The sequence below is a fragment of the Myotis brandtii genome, unplaced genomic scaffold, assembly GCF_000412655.1.
Source record: "Myotis brandtii unplaced genomic scaffold, ASM41265v1 scaffold49, whole genome shotgun sequence".
Classification (NCBI taxonomy): domain Eukaryota; kingdom Metazoa; phylum Chordata; class Mammalia; order Chiroptera; family Vespertilionidae; genus Myotis; species Myotis brandtii.
Window position 1 is genome coordinate 1,704,805 of NW_005368707.1, and position 11,373 is coordinate 1,716,177.

General features: G+C 43.5%; 1 pseudogene; it reads left to right on the top strand.

Moving 5' to 3' along the window:
- The first annotated feature begins 375 nt into the window (after positions 1-375).
- On the top strand, positions 376-991 carry LOC102246679 (annotated as a pseudogene).
- Positions 992-11,373: the final 10,382 nt, after the last annotated feature.

Genomic DNA, 11,373 nt, shown 5'->3' on the forward strand with positions numbered 1-11,373 from the left:
CAGAAGGAGGAGTCAAGACAAGCTGCTGGTTGCTTTTTACAAATCTCAGATGATTTCTTGGTCTATTTAGGTTCCACAGATGTTCCTCAAGCCAAAGTGGCCTCCGGACATGAAAAGTAGGGCATGTCTGAGACGCTAAGGCAAAGACAGAAGTCAGTAAGCCTGAAGGGGGTGTGGGAGTACGTCATACAAACAACTAATCACGCCATGATTCTCCCTTCTCTTCCCAGGGCTCCCACCTCATTAAGAAGGACAAGGAAGGGTGTTGTTAGAAGAGTATATGAAACAGTGACTGAGTAATCCTACTTCTGGAAATGTTCCCAAGGAAGTTACTATGAACAAGTACAAGGACATTTACCACAGTTTTGTTTATAAACATATAAAACTGGGCTTTGCAGACGCTGCCACCCCGAAGCCGCCCATGACCAGCCATGGTGAACCCCACCGTGTTCTTCAACATCGCCGTCGACGGTGAGCCCTTGGGCCGAGTCTCCTTCCAGCTGTTTGCAGACAAAGTTCCAAAGACAGCAGAAAACTTCCGTGCTCTGAGCACTGGGGAGAAAGGATTTGGTTATAAAGGTTCCTGCTTTCACAGAATTATCCCGGGATTTATGTGCCAGGGTAGTGACTTCACACACCATAATGGCACAAGCGGCAAGTCCATCTATGGGGAGAAATTTGAGGATGAGAAATTCGTCCTGAAACATACAGGTCCTGGCATCTTGTCCTTGGCAAATGCTGGACCTAACACAAACGGCTCCCAGTTTTTCATCTGCACTGCCAAGACTAAGTGGTTGGATGGCAAGCATGTGGTCTTCGGCCAGGTGACAGAAGGCATGGATATTGTGACAGCCATGGAGCGCTTGGGTCCAGGAATGGCAAGACCAGCAAGAAGATCACCATTGCGGGATGTGGACAACTCTAATAAATTCGACTTGTGTTTTATCTTAACCACCAGACCATTCCTTCTGTAGCTTAGGAGAGCACCCCTTTACCCCAATTTGCTTGGAATGTTCTATAATCTTTGTGTTCTTGCCAGTTTATTGGGTTCCATAATTTCCTTACCCCTTCCAATCTAGCTGGATTGCAGAGTTAAGTTTATAATTATGAAATAAAAACTAAACAGTTGTCTGTCAAAAAATAAATAAATAAATAAACACATAAAACTGGAGCCAGCTTACATAGGGGGTGGTAGAGGAGAATAGCTAAATGAATTACACAAGAGTACTGGTAGGAAATAATTAGTGATTTGGGAAATGTTTCATGATGTTATATTAGAGATACACACAAATACTTTAACTGAAAGATAGCAAATAGACCAAAACATTATCTTACAACTCAGGGATAACTGTTCATGTTTTCCCCTTTCTTTTCCAAAGTTTCCACAATAAGCATGAATTACTTCCATAATACTTTCCAAAAAATTAAGTACAAATAAAGATGAAAACAAAGCTTAGACTTGAGCGAAAAGTCTGGGTGAAAATCATGGTCATGAATGCAATTTTTCCCGTGGACCTGCCTATTTCTCCCACATGCATTTCTTGGCTATAAATTGTATTGATCCAGACAATTACCAATGTCCTAATAACATGCAACACAGTGCTCCTCAAAGTCTACCCCAGGTGGACCATGATCACCTGGGAGAGCCTGTCAACCACACTGAATCCACTGTTGAGCTCCTTGATACCTTTTCTTCTCTTTCAGTGCTTCTCTATTGCCAATCAAACCTTTCTGCTCAAAAACTTCCATTGTCTCTTAGTTAAGAATTATAAAAACTCGAGGAGCAATACCTGAGATACACTTCTGGGGCATTCCTAGCATAGTGCCTGGCTCAGAACAAGGGACTATAAATCCTGGGTGAATGAGAGAATAAATGAATCAAGTAAGCAGACGAGCAATGCAATCACCTCTATTCTTCCTCATTCTTAGAAATCGCCTCATCCATAGACAATCTCCTTAGTTTAGTTTAATTTTTTTATTACAGTTTACTGTACATTAAAAAGCCAATTCTATTTCTTCAGTAGGTGTCATAAAGGAAAAGTATTACCATTCTTTCCTTAACTTGAGACTCCCACTAGAGTTTTGTCTTTCCTAAAATGTGAAGCAATAATGTGGAACATAAATATTTGTATGTGGGGAGAAATTAGGAGAAAATGTTAGATTTTCCAGGACATGATGGAATGGGAAAAACAGGGAAGATGATCCTATAGTCCAACTGGGAACAATGCTGATATAAGTCCAGGTAAGAAGGATCACCTCCTAAATTGTCAAGGTCAAAAACTAGGGGGTTAGATGACACAGGATCAAGATGTTACACCCTCAGGGACCATGCAGTGCAGTGCACAGCTGTGGTTCAGGATTACGTGGAGGTGACAACTCGCCATTTTCCAGCGCACCTGCTGTGATGATGTAAAGAACAGGGTAAGACCGGACCCTCACCAGGAGTGGGCATGATGCTAAGTGCTCTAGGCATTAAACTCATTCAGTTCTCACAAAGCCTGCAGGAGACCCTATCACTATCCCCATGTACAGGTGAGAGACTGAGCTATGGTGTGATCCAGCAGAAACACTGAAGCCTAGAGTGACCACTGAAAACGTGCTTCCAAAGGGAAAAAACCACCTTCTCCTGATCAGCCAAAATAAAATCAAAGATGTAAATATGCAGGTGAGGATGCTATTAAATGAGAGAAAGGATGTGGAAGCACTCTGAAAGGAGCACGTTATCTAATCCACACTCGGATATACAGCACCTGATAAAGAGAGATACGGGGCATGGGCAGATGGCATACCCCTGCCCAGGCCGGTGTGAGGTCACCTTGCGTCTCCTCATGAGCTCCCTGAATAGCACTGAAGCTCTCCAGGCCATAGGAAAATGGGCTGACATGGAAGTGGGCAATACCGTACTACTGAGAGTTACTGGTTCATTCTAAACTTAAGAAGAGCCACAGAACAATTTTGATGAAATCTACTATAAGCTCCTAAAGACGATGGATGGCTGGGCTGAAATTCCAAAGTGAAGGATATATTTCTATAGCCTAGTAAAGAACTATTCCGTAAGCTAGAAGCAGCTGTAAATGGTATTCTCATTTCTTTGGTGGATTTTGTGTAGACACTTAATCTGGGGCAGAATTGCCTGACATGAGGTAATCCCACCTGTGGTGAGCCCACTGAGTCCTTTTCATTTCCCTATTATATTTTATACTCAGTATTCAGACATTCCAGATTCCTGACTATAGTGTAATTCTCTCCTGTCTGCACTGTGAAATGCTTTGTGAATTCTGGTTAGTGGTAATCTTTAGGACAAGTCTGCAAATAATATTTTGTGCTGCATTACTATGTAAGGTAATTTAAAACAGGCCATGTATGTAGAGATGAAAAGGCAAAAGTACTTCTAATGCAGTGGTTCTCAACCTTCTGGCCCTTTAAATACAGTTCCTCATGTTGTGGCCCAACCATAAAATCATTTTCGTTGCTACTTCATAACTGTAATGTTGCTACTGTTATGAATAGTAATGTAAATATCTGATATGCAGGATGGTCTTAGGCAACCCCTGTGAAAGGGTCGTTCGACCGCCAATGGGGTAGGGACCCACAGGTTGAGAACCGCTGTTCTAATGAGAAATATTACAACTCACAGATATGTCTTTATCAGATGTGCTGAAGAAGTCATGCCAGTCGTGCTATATTCAAAAGGCTTTTAAAAGAAATGGCATATTGCAATATCCTAAAAGACTTATTATTATCCTATATAATAAAAGCCTAATAATGCTAAGTGTCCAGTTGTCTGTTCAACCAATCAAAGGGTAATATGCTAATGATATGCTAAGGCCGCTCAACCGCTCGCTGTGACATGCACTGACCACCAGGGGGCAGTCAGTCAACCAGTGGACTAGTTGCTATGACGTGCACTAACCACCAGGGGGCAGACGCTCCGAATGGTAGGTTAGCTTACTGCTGGGGTCTGGCCAATTGGGACTGAGTGAGAGACGGGTCAGACACACCTTGGAGACCTCCCATGGTCCCTCCCCAGCTGGCCAACCTCCAGCAAGCATCCCTCCCTGGCCCCAATTGTGCACCAGTGGGGTCCCTTGGCCTGGCCTGCATCCTCTCGCAATCTGGGACCCCTCAGGGGATGTCGGAGAGCCAGTTTCAGCCCAACAGCGGAACGACCGGTCACTATGACATCCACTGACCACCAGAGGGCAGACACTCAATGCAGGAGCTGCCCCCCCTGGTGGTCAGTGTGCTCCCATAGGGGGAGCGCTGCTCAGCCAGAAGCCAGACTCACGGCTGGTGAGTGCAGAGGCGGTAGCGGGAGCCTCTCCCGCCAATCCCGCCACCGTGACAGCACTAAGGATGTCTGACTGCTGGCTTAGGCCCGCAGGGAGCAGGCCTAAGCAGGTAGTCAGACATCCCCGAGGGCTCCCGGACTGTGAGAGGGCGAAGGCCAGGCTGAGGAACACCCCCCCACCGAGTGCACGAGTTTCGTGCACTGAGCCTCTAGTCTTTACAATAAATGTTCAAACAAGCAATGTTAAAATTTATAGTGAAAATTATCTCTAATTATTTTAAAGTCTGGGTGATTTTGAATCTACAGCTAATGATTTTGGGGGAAAATAATCTGGTAGTTTAGGGGAAGAGAGGCTGGTCAACTGCCTCTCAGAGTAAGAAAATAAAGACATAAGTTAGTTCCGTGTATAAAATGTACACTGAAATATACATACAACATAATATTAGTCTTAAAAAGGAATGAAATTCTGACACACACTACAATGCCAATACACATCAGGCCCTTAAACAATGATTTGACAAATCAACATACACAAGTGTTTGTTGCCTAGAATCTGAAGGTGCATCCTAGACCATCATAAGGCACAGAATGTTGTGTCTTTAGAGTTGCAGAGACTCAAGGCCCCTCTCACTGAGGGGGATCCCAGTTGGCAGGAAGGGGGCTGACACAATTACAATTATCCAGGGAGGTCTGAGAAGGCTCCTGCCAACTCCAATCATTCGATACTCACTATTTGATGGTTTTCACATGAACTAAAAGCTAGGAAATACTGAATCATCAGATATGAGAATTTTTATGAGTCTGAAAATCCAGATGGTAGACAAGTAAATATTAAAAATGACTGCTGATACCTAATAGCTGTTCTAGAGTTTACTTGGATGATTTGAAGGAAAGAGCTTTGAATAATATTATTTGTGGGTTTCCTTCTCTTTAAAGGGGCATCATAATAAAAACAACAATGGCAACCTCCACAACAGTAACAATATAGAAACCCAAGGAAAGTTCAGCAACTTGCCATTACCAATGTCTCTAACGTTTCCACGAGGTTACGTTAACTGGTACCTTAGAACTTACTAAAGTCTCAGAATAGGTTCCCAATGCATTTGCTGACTAAACAGTGAGATTTGACATGCTCATGTCAGCTTTTAGAATGGGCAGTAACCACCAAGAAAGCAGATTGTGTGCCACAGAGTGGCTGGCATGAGGAAGTTATGACAAAGAAGTCAAAGTCTGTACTGATTGTTGAAATGACTAAAGATAAGTTTGTACTTATGAGTAAATTTTAACATCTGATATAAGGTCAATGATATCAAACTTTGCGCCCCTCAAAGTCACATGGGATGCATGTTAAAAATGAAGGTCTCCCTACCCAGGTATTAGGAAATGCTCCACAGTTCAAAACCATTAGTGCAAGCCATTCATGGTATTATGGTGATGAAGAAGGAGAAAAATTGAATCAGGTGGAGAAGTTTGATAAAGGAAGGCTTCTTGGAGAAGGTGACTAGAGAACCAAGCTATGAATGGAGAGGACAGGGTTGAACATGCCAGGAGGAAGAGGTGACATAAGTGTGAGAAATGGGGTAAGAATGATGTGAGCTTAAATGGGGGCATATTCAGAAGGAATTGCAAGGGGACCCAGAGAGGCCCTTCAGAGCTGGGAAGGAGGCAATGGAGAGCCTTCGGAAAGAGGAGATTCATCTGCCTTGAAGAAACATGGAAGCTATTACTGAAGAGCAAGTAGAAAAAGGAATTCCAGATTCTCTTCCCAGCCTGACACCAAGCAGGAATACACAATGCTGCATGATCCTGAGGTGGGGAGAGAATACTTCCTTAGGAATGTGGGTGTACTAGCCCAGTCATTTCCCAATAGGTGGCCTGCATGCCTCTTACCATTTCAACCTCTGATCTGGAACTGTAGACAGTGGGATGAAAAGCTTATAAAAGCCAACTTTTTTTTTTTTGAATGATGAAACTCAGTATTGTGATCTCTTGACCTGGTCCATGGTTGCTGGTACAGTGCTACCTGGACTTTGGTCTCCATTATCAGTGTAGGGCCAGCCATCATGTTACAGCCATTTGAAGTGGTGAAACAGATCAACTGCTAGGATGTAAGGTGCAGGGGGGATTCAGTGTTGGGAGAAGATGTAAATTGGAGGCTGACATTTTTCATTATTGACATAATATTCCTAGTTAGATACTCAGCTATTACCTGAACCCACTATGCAAGAGATCAATGTCATAGATTTTTCCCCCTACCCTCTCTTGGCCCCTACCTCTCCTACCTCCCACAGTGTACAGTCACTCCATCTCCAGATCTCATCCCTACCTACCACACAGGATTTGCTGAGCAAGTACTAGAGGTCAGACAGCAGGGTGGTCAGTAGTCTGGAAGAGTTCCCACCCTCAATAAGTTCACAGTCTAGATGAGGAAATCACTTACATTACATTAAGGATGGAGTCTTGTACATATGCCGAAGTCCTTTTGTTCCACCTTGTTATCACTGACCCTTTTGAGGTTTCCCTACTTTTTTTTATGCTATCAAGTATATATATATGTCTTCCTCATAGAAGATAAGTTCTTCTTGGGTAAAATGAGAGACAGTTCCCTCGGACTGCAGGCCAAGCAAGAGCACAAGCAGAGCTGAAACACACACTGCAGGATTCTGCAAGAACTTCCTTCCTAGAATAGAGAACATTTCCCTCTTCCTTCCTCTTCTTTCCTTCAAAACACCTGTTGCTACGAGCTGAAGCAATTAATCATGACAATGCATGCAAATGAGTATGTAAACTGGGGTGTCCTAGACAAATGTAAATCTTCATATGACTTTTTACATTTACACTGATTTGGAGTGAAGTATTTATTATTGCTTCATGTAGCTAATCACTTATTCAAGTAATTAAGGAAGAGTCAAACCCCACCAATTAAAATAGTACCATCCATTTGAGTCAGTGATTGAGTAATTTTCCTCCCCTAAAAAAGGCAAAAGTTCTCTTAACTTTCCAAAACCTATGAGTATCGCTCAAAATCAAATAATCTTTTATCATTAAAGCTATAGACATATTGGGCAGGGGTGGAGGGAGATGGAGGAGGGTATGAGGGAATAAATGGTGTTGGAAGAAGGCTTGATTTGGAGTGATGAACATACAATACAGTGTACAGATGATGTATTAGGGAACTGTGTACCTGAAACCTATATAAATTTTGTTAACCAGTGTTATCCCAATAAATTTAATAAAAAGGAAAAAAGCTATAGACATTTAAAATTTAAATTGGAAAACTCAATTGCCTATCTACTAGAATTCTAACTTGCTCATTCAGATAACTAGGATGTAAAAAATTCAAGCAATAGACTTGGAAATTACAATGTGGTAGACTTTGGTGACTTCAAATGCAAGGACTCACAGTTTATGCTCCAACAAGAAGCCCCTTCCCAGCTCCTGACATCTTTGTGATGCACAAAGAAAATGTACTCACTGAAAGGACTTTAGAGACAGGAGAGGCAGTTTTAGGGAAATGTCCATAGGGGAGGAATGCATAGGTGATGGACAGAGACAGTTCCAATTTACAAGAATATTACAAGATAAGGGGAAGAAGAAATGGGGGGCACCGTGTGAGCTTTGAAACTTTGAAACTGATACCATGCACGGAAAGGGGGGAAAATGGCCAATTAGGAAAAAATACAGGAGACATAAAATAAGGAAGGGTCCAATTAGAAAGTGGGATGAACAAAGAGCAGCCAGCCTTTATAAACCCATAGACAAAGAGGCTCACTGGACTGTTATTTTCCCATTTTAGAGAGAGAGAGGACTTTTCCCACTTTGGGGACCCCTCCCCAGGGGGAGTTTGTATACACTTGCAATAAACTTCCACACTTTTGTTTAAAATCTTTTAGTCCACGAATTTTATTCTTCAAACTTCGTAAGACAAGAACCTGAGAGGAGAGTCCCAGCTTGCCATTCGGGGTATCATCACTACGGAAGTTTCTCTCTGCTCCTTCGTGTCCTGAACACACAGCTAATCTTTTTTTTTTTTTTTTTAAATATTTTTTATTGATTTTCCACAGAGAGAAAGGGAGAGAGACAGACAGCTAGAAACATCGATGGGAGAGAAACATCGATCAGCTGCCTCCTGCACATCTCCCACTGGGGATGTGCCCGCAACCCAGGTACATGCCCTTGACCGGAATCGAACCTGGGACCCCTCAGTCCGCAGGCCGACGCTCCATCCACTGAGCCAAACCGGTTTCGGTGAAAATCTTTTCTCTATAACATCTGAAGGGCAGTCACTTTCCCTTGGCCAGCAAGCTTTGCATTGAGTTTCAGGGGTCTTGTAACGTCCTAGTGGCACCTAACATCAAGCTCACAAGTTCCTTTTGGTACAGGTCACAGGTTCATGTTATAACAAGTAAGTCAAAGGCATAGCCCATGCCTTGGGGAGCCAAGTACTCAATGGAGATGTCAACAGATTTTTAAAACAGGAAAAGAAAGGATTTTTGCAACAGGAGGGCCAAAGTGATTTGACCTTTCTCTGAACAACAAGAAGCAGACATGGGTCAATTAAAAGAACATAGAAAATGAGGTCAAAACAGACACCTAGCCACCAGCACCTCAAATGTCCTCTCCTGCTGCAAGTCCATGACACAGATGCAAGGCATAGCTCCAGCAGTGGGAGCCATCCCTGTTCACATAGAGAGCAGGTGGTGATGGGCAGTTAGGCCTTTCATACCTTCCTTCCTGGTAGGCTGTCCAGTGCCTGCACCAGGTACATGAATATTCAACTGAAAGGGAAACTAGTGTGTGGTCACCTGCCACATAACTAACTATAGTTCCTCCTCCATCTGCGGATTTCTCACCTGCAGCTTTGATTCATGAGCCATAACTTCTTACTTTCAAGAATGGGAGCAAATCTGAACAAAAACTTCAGTATAGAGACTTTCCCAGTCTCTAGCTCTCTCTCAAGTTTTAGAAAAAACTCAGAAAAGATGGATTTCCCTTGGATGTTAAACTATGGCTATTAACCACCAATACTCATTAAACCTTATTATTGAAGAGAACAAAAAGGCCAAGGAGAGAATGTTACAAATGTAATTCTGGATGAGACATGTATAATGCAGAGGTCATTTAAGAGAGCTCATTCAGTCTAACCCTACATTTTATAGAGAGCGACAGAAATGACTTGTCCAAGGTCACTTAGCCCATGTGAGATACTAGGGCCCCTGGCTCCCAGGACTCTGCACTTTTCACTGTACCACCGTACAGCCTGGTGATACTTCCCCCCTGGCCCACACATGACCTCAGCACTAGAAAGACTATACTATGAAACACAAACAAGATTCTAAGTCTCTAAAATCTTTTGCATTAAAAGGAAATCATTAACCATTTCCTGATAAAGTCCATACTCCATAGCACAAGTCCTGATACAGGACATGACAGAACAAGCTGCACAGTAAGTAGAAGCCCTGGGAAAATGAGATACACCACTCTCCTTTGGGAAGTCACCTCCTGTTTTCCATTCATACCAGAAAGTATGTCTGCCAGGAGAGTGCATATTCTTGTCACTACAGTGCACTAGAATTAATTGAGCAGTACTAGGCCATGTCTCCAGGGTTTGGGCTCTTGGGCTCCTTACAGGACGCAAGCCCACTCACTGCCAGGGCTCTGCTGGGCCGTCCTCAGACACCAGCCTTCCCGGCCTGCCTAATAAGGCAATGTGCAAGTTGACTGGCTGGCTTATAGGTCACCCACTGTTTACTGCACAGACTGGGTTGGCAAGCAAAGCAGGAGCCTACCTTTTGGCAGACAAAGGGTTACCCTTTGGCAAAAACTCTTGAAAGGCTGCACAGTTACTCTATTTACATAATAATAAACTCTGCAGCAGAGGCTGCCAGTCTCTAGACACAGAGCCTTCTGGCAGGACTGAAGGAGCTTCACTTCAGCTGTGGCTGCAGGGAGCAGTGTTGCGCACGTGGAACTTCTCTGCTTCCCCAGCTCCAGGGGAGAACTCAGTCAATCTTGGAAGCAACTTATTTAGCATGTATTCCGACTCACTGAGGCACCCCCCCCCTTCAAAAATAGCCACTGACTATCTCCAAATAGATTGCATGTTCTGGGTCCTTAAAAAGGAGTCGCTGGGTCAGGTGCAGAAACAATCCTCAGCATACCAGAACATAAGCATGTGCCAGCAAAAAATAAACTGTATTTTCAAATAAAAAGGCTGAGCTGTTGGCCAAACCATGTTTAAATACAAACACCCATTATTTTTCATTCTGTTAAGGTCTGGACTTGGAAACTCTCCCCAACCAGGCTCCTTGGGCTTCTATACATATAAGGAAAGGAATACAGCTGGGGACTATGTGCAGCACAGCCATCATTGCACACATTTCCTTTAGCTCGCAACCATCCATCCTTTTGTCATTCAGAAGGCATTCCACCCAACGGTTCACCAAACTTTGATATGTCCCAGCAGAGCTCTGAGGACTACCAGCACCTCAAATTTCAGCAGTAGACTGCGATGCTGGACCGGTGAGAGGAGGAAGGGCCAGGGAGCACAGAGCAGCAAACCTTTGAGGACAGTACTCACCAAACTACTGGTTCTGTGTCACATGGGAAGTCAAATGTATAGACAAAATATGTGGTTATGGCAAACAAAACCTAATCTGACAGCCTCCTTATTTCACTCTTCCCTTCAGGCTAGTGTCCAGTGTTAACGTTTTATGTGTGTTAATAGATCATCCCTTTACAATTTCTCAGAGCCCCCAAATTTATCATACGACAGCCATTCTTTTGCTGCTCAGAGGAATGGAGTTTGGAGTGTCTGAAACCAGAGTTATGAAAAACGGATGTTTAGTCAATGCTAATTGTAGAGGGCCACCTGGGAGGCACCTAGGCATTTTCTTATAATTATTGTCAGCTGAACTCAGAGCTTAGGCAGAGCCACGCCCTAGGAACATGCTTCCCCAATAAGGCTGGACATGTTAATCAGGCAGGGGCGGAACTAGATATGTAAATCTAGGCCTTTAAAATAAACCTGCTGTGTGTCTCAGGCCGCGCTTTGCCGCCTCTCCATCAGAGAGGATGGCGCC